The sequence below is a fragment of the Vipera berus genome (assembly GCF_964194415.1).
Source record: "Vipera berus genome assembly, chromosome: 6".
Lineage (NCBI taxonomy): Eukaryota > Metazoa > Chordata > Lepidosauria > Squamata > Viperidae > Vipera > Vipera berus.
In genome coordinates, this window is record NC_138208.1 from 75,894,239 (window position 1) to 75,901,507 (window position 7,269).

Below are 7,269 nucleotides of genomic sequence, written 5' to 3' on the forward strand. Positions count from 1 at the left end.
GAAACAAAGATGTGCTAGAATAATTTTTGCCAACACTTTTTAGAACTATAACTCCCAGAAATCCTTCCTCAGAATAGCCAAAGACTATGTTATGGTAATCGAAGTTCAACACAACTGGAGAGCACCATTTTTAAACTGTTATTCTACACCAGGGGTGTCAAACGGCCTGTCTGCGGGCCGGTTGCATCATACAGAGGCCGCACCCACCCCAGCTCCGGCAATGCAAAAAAAGTTGTGATTTGTCGCGACATGTCGTGTGACACACTGAGTTTGCCACTAGAAGAAAGGGGCCTGGGATAAAAAAAAATGATTGTTATGCAAGCTTGCAAGGAAATTCTTCCCTTAACTAAAGGGTGTCTATTAGCTCTAGAGGTATTTCTAAACTACAGACTTAATCAGATGTGTCTTTCATTTCCTCTTTCTAGAGAATTTTGTGTTTTATAATTCTGTGAGAGTGAGGGTAGATATCTATAACAGAACACACACCTCCTAAGTCATAGGTAGTCTCTGAAATCCTTGGGTCTTTCTTCCAAGCACTTCTAAAATATGTTTTCAAACTGAAATGCTTAACGTGACAGAAAGAAAATGATAAAATGACTGGAGAGCATTCATATTAACCGTATTTGATGTTAATTAAATTTAAAGGCAAATTAAATCAAAGTTCTGATCCCACCAACTGCTTTTTGGAACACAGCCACTCAAAACCAACTGTGGCCCAGAAAATATGGTACAACTCTTAGGGAAAGCCATTGCACTTACACTGGAAAATGGTAGCAAGAGTTGCTACAATTGTGATTATGATTACATTCTGCAGCAGAAAGGAAGATCACTCTTCACAATATTGGGTAGTTAAAGTCCACCCATCTTGTTGGGTAGATCAGTCTTCAGTTTTTCTTCATACTAACCTTTAAACAGGAATGCAGCAATTTTACCTGGAAGGAAAACTATTCAATTACTGACTTTTATTTCCTTCCAATAGTTCATATAATTTGAGTCATTGTTAGTGTAAAAAAAACCCTCAAAAGAAAGTGGTTAGCTTTTTTTTCAAAATGCATTTTCATCTTTCCCCCCCCCTAACTATTTTCTATACTGAAAGGTATATATTTAAGCTTCTAATAAAAACAGAAACATTTTGCTTTGAAAGGGTATTTGTCACTAATGGAGCAGTTTGTAGCCCACACTAACACTTACAGTTTACACAATTATAATCATCATGTAGCATTTTAAGCACTGACTCTTGGGAAATTTTATGAAACAAGAAGAGCATTCCCTAGATTTCTGACGTCTGCTGGGAAGACTCTGTCTTTTTTATTTTTAAAAAAATATGTAACTTGTATGGGAAGGAAATGATTTGCATCAAATTGCTGTGCTGGGCTATCTTAGTATCTTCCATTTGCTGTAATTGAAGGCAGAGCCTTAGGACTGTTAACATTAGCTCTTGAGTCATGTCTGGCAGTTGTCTAACCCTTTGGCTTGTCACCTCTCCTTAACAATCATAACCTGGGTCAGCAGCTTTAAAGATTTCTTGTTTCATTTTGGTTTTCTCTTCACTTGGTTATCAATTGACACATCCCACACCAATATGTTTCTGTGTTATTTACTTACCGATGTGCGTGGGTTATTCAAGGGCACCTGTTTTTTCACCTGTCTGTTCTGGTTTCCTGCTGTACATAACTCTTAAAAGAAGTTTCCTTTGGGAACAGCAGTGTGCTCATATCCAGCAAAGATTCCAAATGGCTACGTAATTTTTTTGTAACAGAAATAGACAAGATGTATTTTATCTGTTCAATTAATAGAGTTTTAGAAATTATATTGCACCACTTGTTCCAGTATGTCTTTTTTGTCTCTATCATGCACAGCATCCCTCCCCACACCCCGTCACAGGCAGGCTGAATAAGGATACAGTAATCCTTATTGGATCAGGCAGAAGATTTATTTATGCACAATGGTCAATCAAATACCTTAAGAGGATGACAAAGCAAATATCAGGGCAATGCAGTGAAGAAAGAATGGATGATGAATGAAAGTAGATTAAATATAAAAGTAAGTGGTCCATACAACAGAAATGAGGTGCTTTTGTTATATGGAGAGAATGAGGACTGAATATGGAATAAGTCTCTAGAAAGAGTGCAGAGAAGAGCAACAAAGAGGATTAGGAGACTGGAGACTAAATATAGGAAGAATTGCAGGAATTGGGTATATCTAGTTTAATGAAAAGATGGGGGACTTAACATGTTAGTGATTGAGGGCACATTTAATATTTGGGAGGAGAAACAAGGGCCACAGTGGATGCAGATTAGGAATAAGCTTATTATCTGTCAGGGTGAAGGATATGGGTGTCCACAGGAAATGGCAGAGAGTTCAAAATTCAAGATGATAGTCCCAACTGCATAATCAAAGCCTTGCACTGCATGTAAGAAAGAAGCAGAGCCTCAGTCTCAAGAGTGAGACCACCATCTTGACTTTTTTAATCCTCTTGTGGATGTCCCTGAAATGTTAGGGGACTGAAGGCTAAAACATATGAAGAACTGTTGCAGGAATTGGGTATGTCTAGTTTAATGAGAAGAAGGACTAGGGGTGACATGATAGCAGCACAAGGAAGAGGCAGGTCACCCTATTCTCCAAAGCACCTGAAGGCAGGACAAGAAACAATGGATGGAAACTAACCAAGGAGAGAACCAAACTAGAATTGAGGAGAAATTTCCTGACAGTGAGAACAATTAATCATTGGAATGGCTTGTCTCCAAAAGTTGTTGGTGCTCCAACACTGGAGGTTTTAAAGAAGATACTGGACAACCATTTGTCTGAAATGGTAGGGTTTCCTTCTGGAGTGGGAGGATGGACTAGAAGACCTCCAAGGTCCCTTCCAACTCTGTTATTCTGTTCTGTTAAGGGAATGCTGGAAAGACTGAGAACGTTGTGGCTGAGTGGAGTTAATAAGATCCTCAATAGGAGGAGCAAAGTTCAAAGAGCAAAGGCAATGTATGAAGGCATAAACACACATGTAGTGGTAATATGGATGATCTGCAAAGATAGAAATGCAAGGAATTGTATGATGGATGTTGTTGGTGTAAACTAGTTTAGTTCGTGGTCATCCTCTATTTTTTTCATGTTCTGCCTCCAATTTTTTTTGCTCGGCACCTCTCTTTTTCTGCTTTTTTGAATGAGGTCACCTAACCCAAAAAGGAGTGACACAGATGGGTAAGTATAATATATAGCATGTCATTCTGTTGCTATTTCTCCCAGCATTTTTTAAACAAAGTTATGCTGCCCTCAGTCCTGGAAGTAACATAATAATCATAACTGGTTATCATTGATTAATCTAATCTACTATGAATTTGGTCAACATAACTCCTTTCGTGAAAGTGAATTTCATGTATGCAGCAGGAAGGATATAGGGAGGGATGGTTCAGTTTGAATTTTTCATTATTGGGGATTCTGAGAGTGAAGACACAGATAGAAATTACTTGTGCAGGAACTGGGGATCCTCATCCTGCAAAGAGAGTAAGAATGCTTATTAGTCCAGAATTTTACTTGAGGATGGGAGAAAATTTGCTGGCTGATTTTTAAGAAAGGGGATGGAATGAAGGGAAGTGAAGAACACCATCACCAGCATTCTTTTCACATCTCCCTCTAGACAAAATTAACTCAGAATTGAACAAAAAAGGAAGAGGCTCTTATGTCCAGACCGAGAAAGTATGTCTTAACCAGCACTTCCAAAGTCAAGGAGTCTTGCTCAGTTTTGCCAGAGACTAGGCATCTGGTTTCCAGTCTTTTCCACAAACTCAGCCAGAACTGCTGCTTTGAAAGGAGACATCTTCCTTCTTTTTTCCTTAGTCAATTAAGTTTAGCATCTTGGTGCTTATGGGTTGGCGTCCCTTTGCCTGTCAGCACAGAGTGACACACCTTTATCCAGTGCTTTTTTTGTAAAAGAAAAAGGTGCCGGAACTCACACATGTCATACAACCCTCCTTGCCTATCCTATAAGGTTCCATCCAAAAAAGGTGCCGGAACTCCGTTCTGAGCGTTCTATGACCAAAAAAAGCCCTGCATTTATCCCTCCATCAAACTTCATCAGAGTTATCGTTCCACATAGCTGCTGGTTGAGAATTCTGTATTTTCCCTAACTTAGTTCCATCCTGTTTATGGCACAGTGAATAAAGGTCTATATAATTACGATAGGAGAAAGAGGCAAAACATTTATTTATTTAAGAATGTTAAGGAAAGGAGGCAGAGAGCCAGTTTGGTGTAGTGGTTAAGGCATAAGGCTAGAAATCAGGAGATGATAAGTTCTAGTCCTTCCTTAGGCAAGAAGCCAGCTGGGTGACTTTGGGCCAATCATTCTCTCTAAGAAGGCAAAGGCAAACCACTTCCAAAATCTTTCCAGGAAAACTGCATGGACACGTACAGGCAGCCATCAGGTTACAAAATTGATTTGACGGGAAGGAAAGGTGTGTTACATACTCCTGGCTACTTTTCTTCATGACCAGAGGCAAGGTCACCTGACCAATCAAGACACAGTAAAGGCTTTTTGATTTGTTTATTGCAATAAGTGGGGAGAGAAGCTATCAAAGCTTGGTTCTCTCTAAAGTTCCAACCCCAAAATATTCCCTTCTTTATACAACCCTGTCCCGGCCACCACATCTTTCCTCGTTCCCCATTGTGGTTTCTTTGGCAGGCTTGTTTCTCCACCCAGTAATTTTCCACTGCAGCAATTCAATTTTAAATTATTCTTTCAAGATTAAATTTTGAAGACCTTTCATTTACTTCCATCAGCTGGGTGAACTCTGCCAAGATGAAAATGGAACACAACCCAGACTCTAAAAAATTCACTTAAAGCATTTAAGGAGTTAAACTTCAGGAAAGTCCTCAGTAAAAGTGTTAAAATCTTGGATTACCAATCCTGTCACCATCACATAAATAAAAATGGCCAATGAAATTGTCACTCTCTGAGAAATCAAAATCTGCTTCTGCAACTTCATGGCTATTTGCCAATGACAGTTTAATAATTCTGAACATTACAGATGCATAGAGGAATTCCACTTCAAAATACTCATTCTTATTTCACCGCAGACTGGCATTCGTGGATTTTTAAAAGGCCATTCTTAAAGCAAAAAGAGGAATCTGTGATTCATGGTTACCAAATTAAAAATTAAAAGACAAAACAAAAACCAGCATCCCTCACCATCAGCCTTCCTGTTAAGGCTGTTGGGAGTTGTAGTTCACCAACAATGGAGTAGTTCTCCTACCGAGAACCATTCAGGTAAAGCATGATGGTCTAGATCACGGGTGTCAAGCTTGATTGCATCACGTGACGTATCGTGATGTATCACGACATTTTTTGCCTTTGAAGAGCCTGGGTGGGCATGGCCTGCGCTTGACGCATCCGGCCCACAGGCCGCCAGTTTAACACCCCTGGTCTAGATGGAATGTTTTGCATCCAATTTCACTCAAATTCCCTTCTGTGGAGCTAAGATCAGAGCATAAGATTCCTTAGCCAAGTTTTCCTTTAAATTGCCAATCTTGATCTTTTTTAATTGTATAAGGTTGTCTGAAATTGCCTCTGGGGTTATCTGTTTTATTATGTTTTGAGATTTTTTTTTAATTGCTGTTTCTCCTTTTTACTTGTGTAATGGTGCCCTTAGCCATGTGTTAGCTGGGCAATCTGTTTAATTATTGTCCTGTCTTCAACTCAAGACAGAATACATATCTAATGCTCCTATGTCCTATGTCCCACAATGATTCCTTTATAAGATAAATTGGTTTGAGAGAAAGGGAATGGCCCAAAGAAATCCATCTGGTTAAGGAAGGACTAGAACTTATGGTCTCCTGCTTAGAAATCCAGCACCTCAGCCATTACACCAAACTAGTTCTTGGTACTATAAATCATTTTAATCAACAAATAAATGAAATAAATAACCCTAGGACCCTCAAGATATATGGGGTGACATCATCCATCATCTCTGCCAGCAAGTACTGTGGTATTGAAAAATTTCAGTGTGAACAACAGATCATCTCACAAACACCTCCACAAATTTATTTAGATGTTTCAGCTGCTTGCTCCCCTATGCTGCAGGGAAAGGTCACAGTGGTGTTCAGTTGTTACACACATTCCAGTGTGACAGCTGCTGAGGAGTTGGTGTCATGTGGTCCAAATATGAAGACCAGCCTTGGTTTATTTCAGAAAGCCTGAAGAGCAATCTCCCTCCATTCCTGGAGAGCTTCATTTGCATTTATTTACCTCTCTTTTCCTTTGAATACTATTTTCCTCTTAATGTGTCCCATTTCTGACAGCTTAGGAATTGGCTATGGCTCCAGTTCCTAGTTAGTAAATGATGAGCTCCATTGCTGATGGAGTAATTAATTTCTAGAGAAATCCTGAGCAAAATAACAGTTTCCCACCCCCCACAACACTGACCACAGTGGTGCCTTTCAGATGTATTGGGTCTGTACTCCCATAATTCCTTAGGCTTCTTAGGGAATTATGGGAACTGCGGCCTCAGTGCCTCTAGAACAGGGCTTTTTAATCTTAGCAACTTTAAGACTTGTGGACTTCAACTCCCAGCATTCAATTTTGAATGTTGAGGTCCACTTATAGTTGCCAAGATGAGAAGCATTACTCTATAGAGCCATGGTGGCAAACCTATGGCACGCGTGCCACAGGTGGCATGCAGATCCCTCTCTGTGGGCACGCACGCCGTTCACCCCATTCCTAGGCCTTCAGCTATGTTTTATAAAACCTTTTTGTGTTAGGCCTCCGCCACTGTGTGCAAAAAAAGAGAAAAGTTTCAATCAATCAATTTCAACTTCTCACAGGAAAAAAAAGATCTCGCAAAGTTGGAATTGATTGATTGAACTTTTCAGTCCCACCCAGTCTGCTGTTACCACCGCAGCCATGCCAACCCAATGGGCCATGCCCACCCAATGGGCCACACTCACCCAAGTGGCTACACCCACCTGGCACCCAACAATATATAAGTGGGTTTTGGGTTTCAGTTTGGGCACTTGGTCTCTAAAAGGTTTGCCATCACTGCTATAGAGGGTTGAAAAAGCCTAAGCCATCTTCTGAAATCCCATTCAGATACTGTGTTAGTCTTGTGAAACTCATCTAGACTCACTTTTTAGTCCCCCAACCTGCTGTTCTTGAGATACAGTAAATGGGATAAGAAACTGCTGGCTAGGAATAATAGAAAGTGGAGACTGAGGACAGATTGTGGAGCATTAATAATTTTCCAGGGATGAAAGTGCCTTTTTAAAAACCCCATTTAA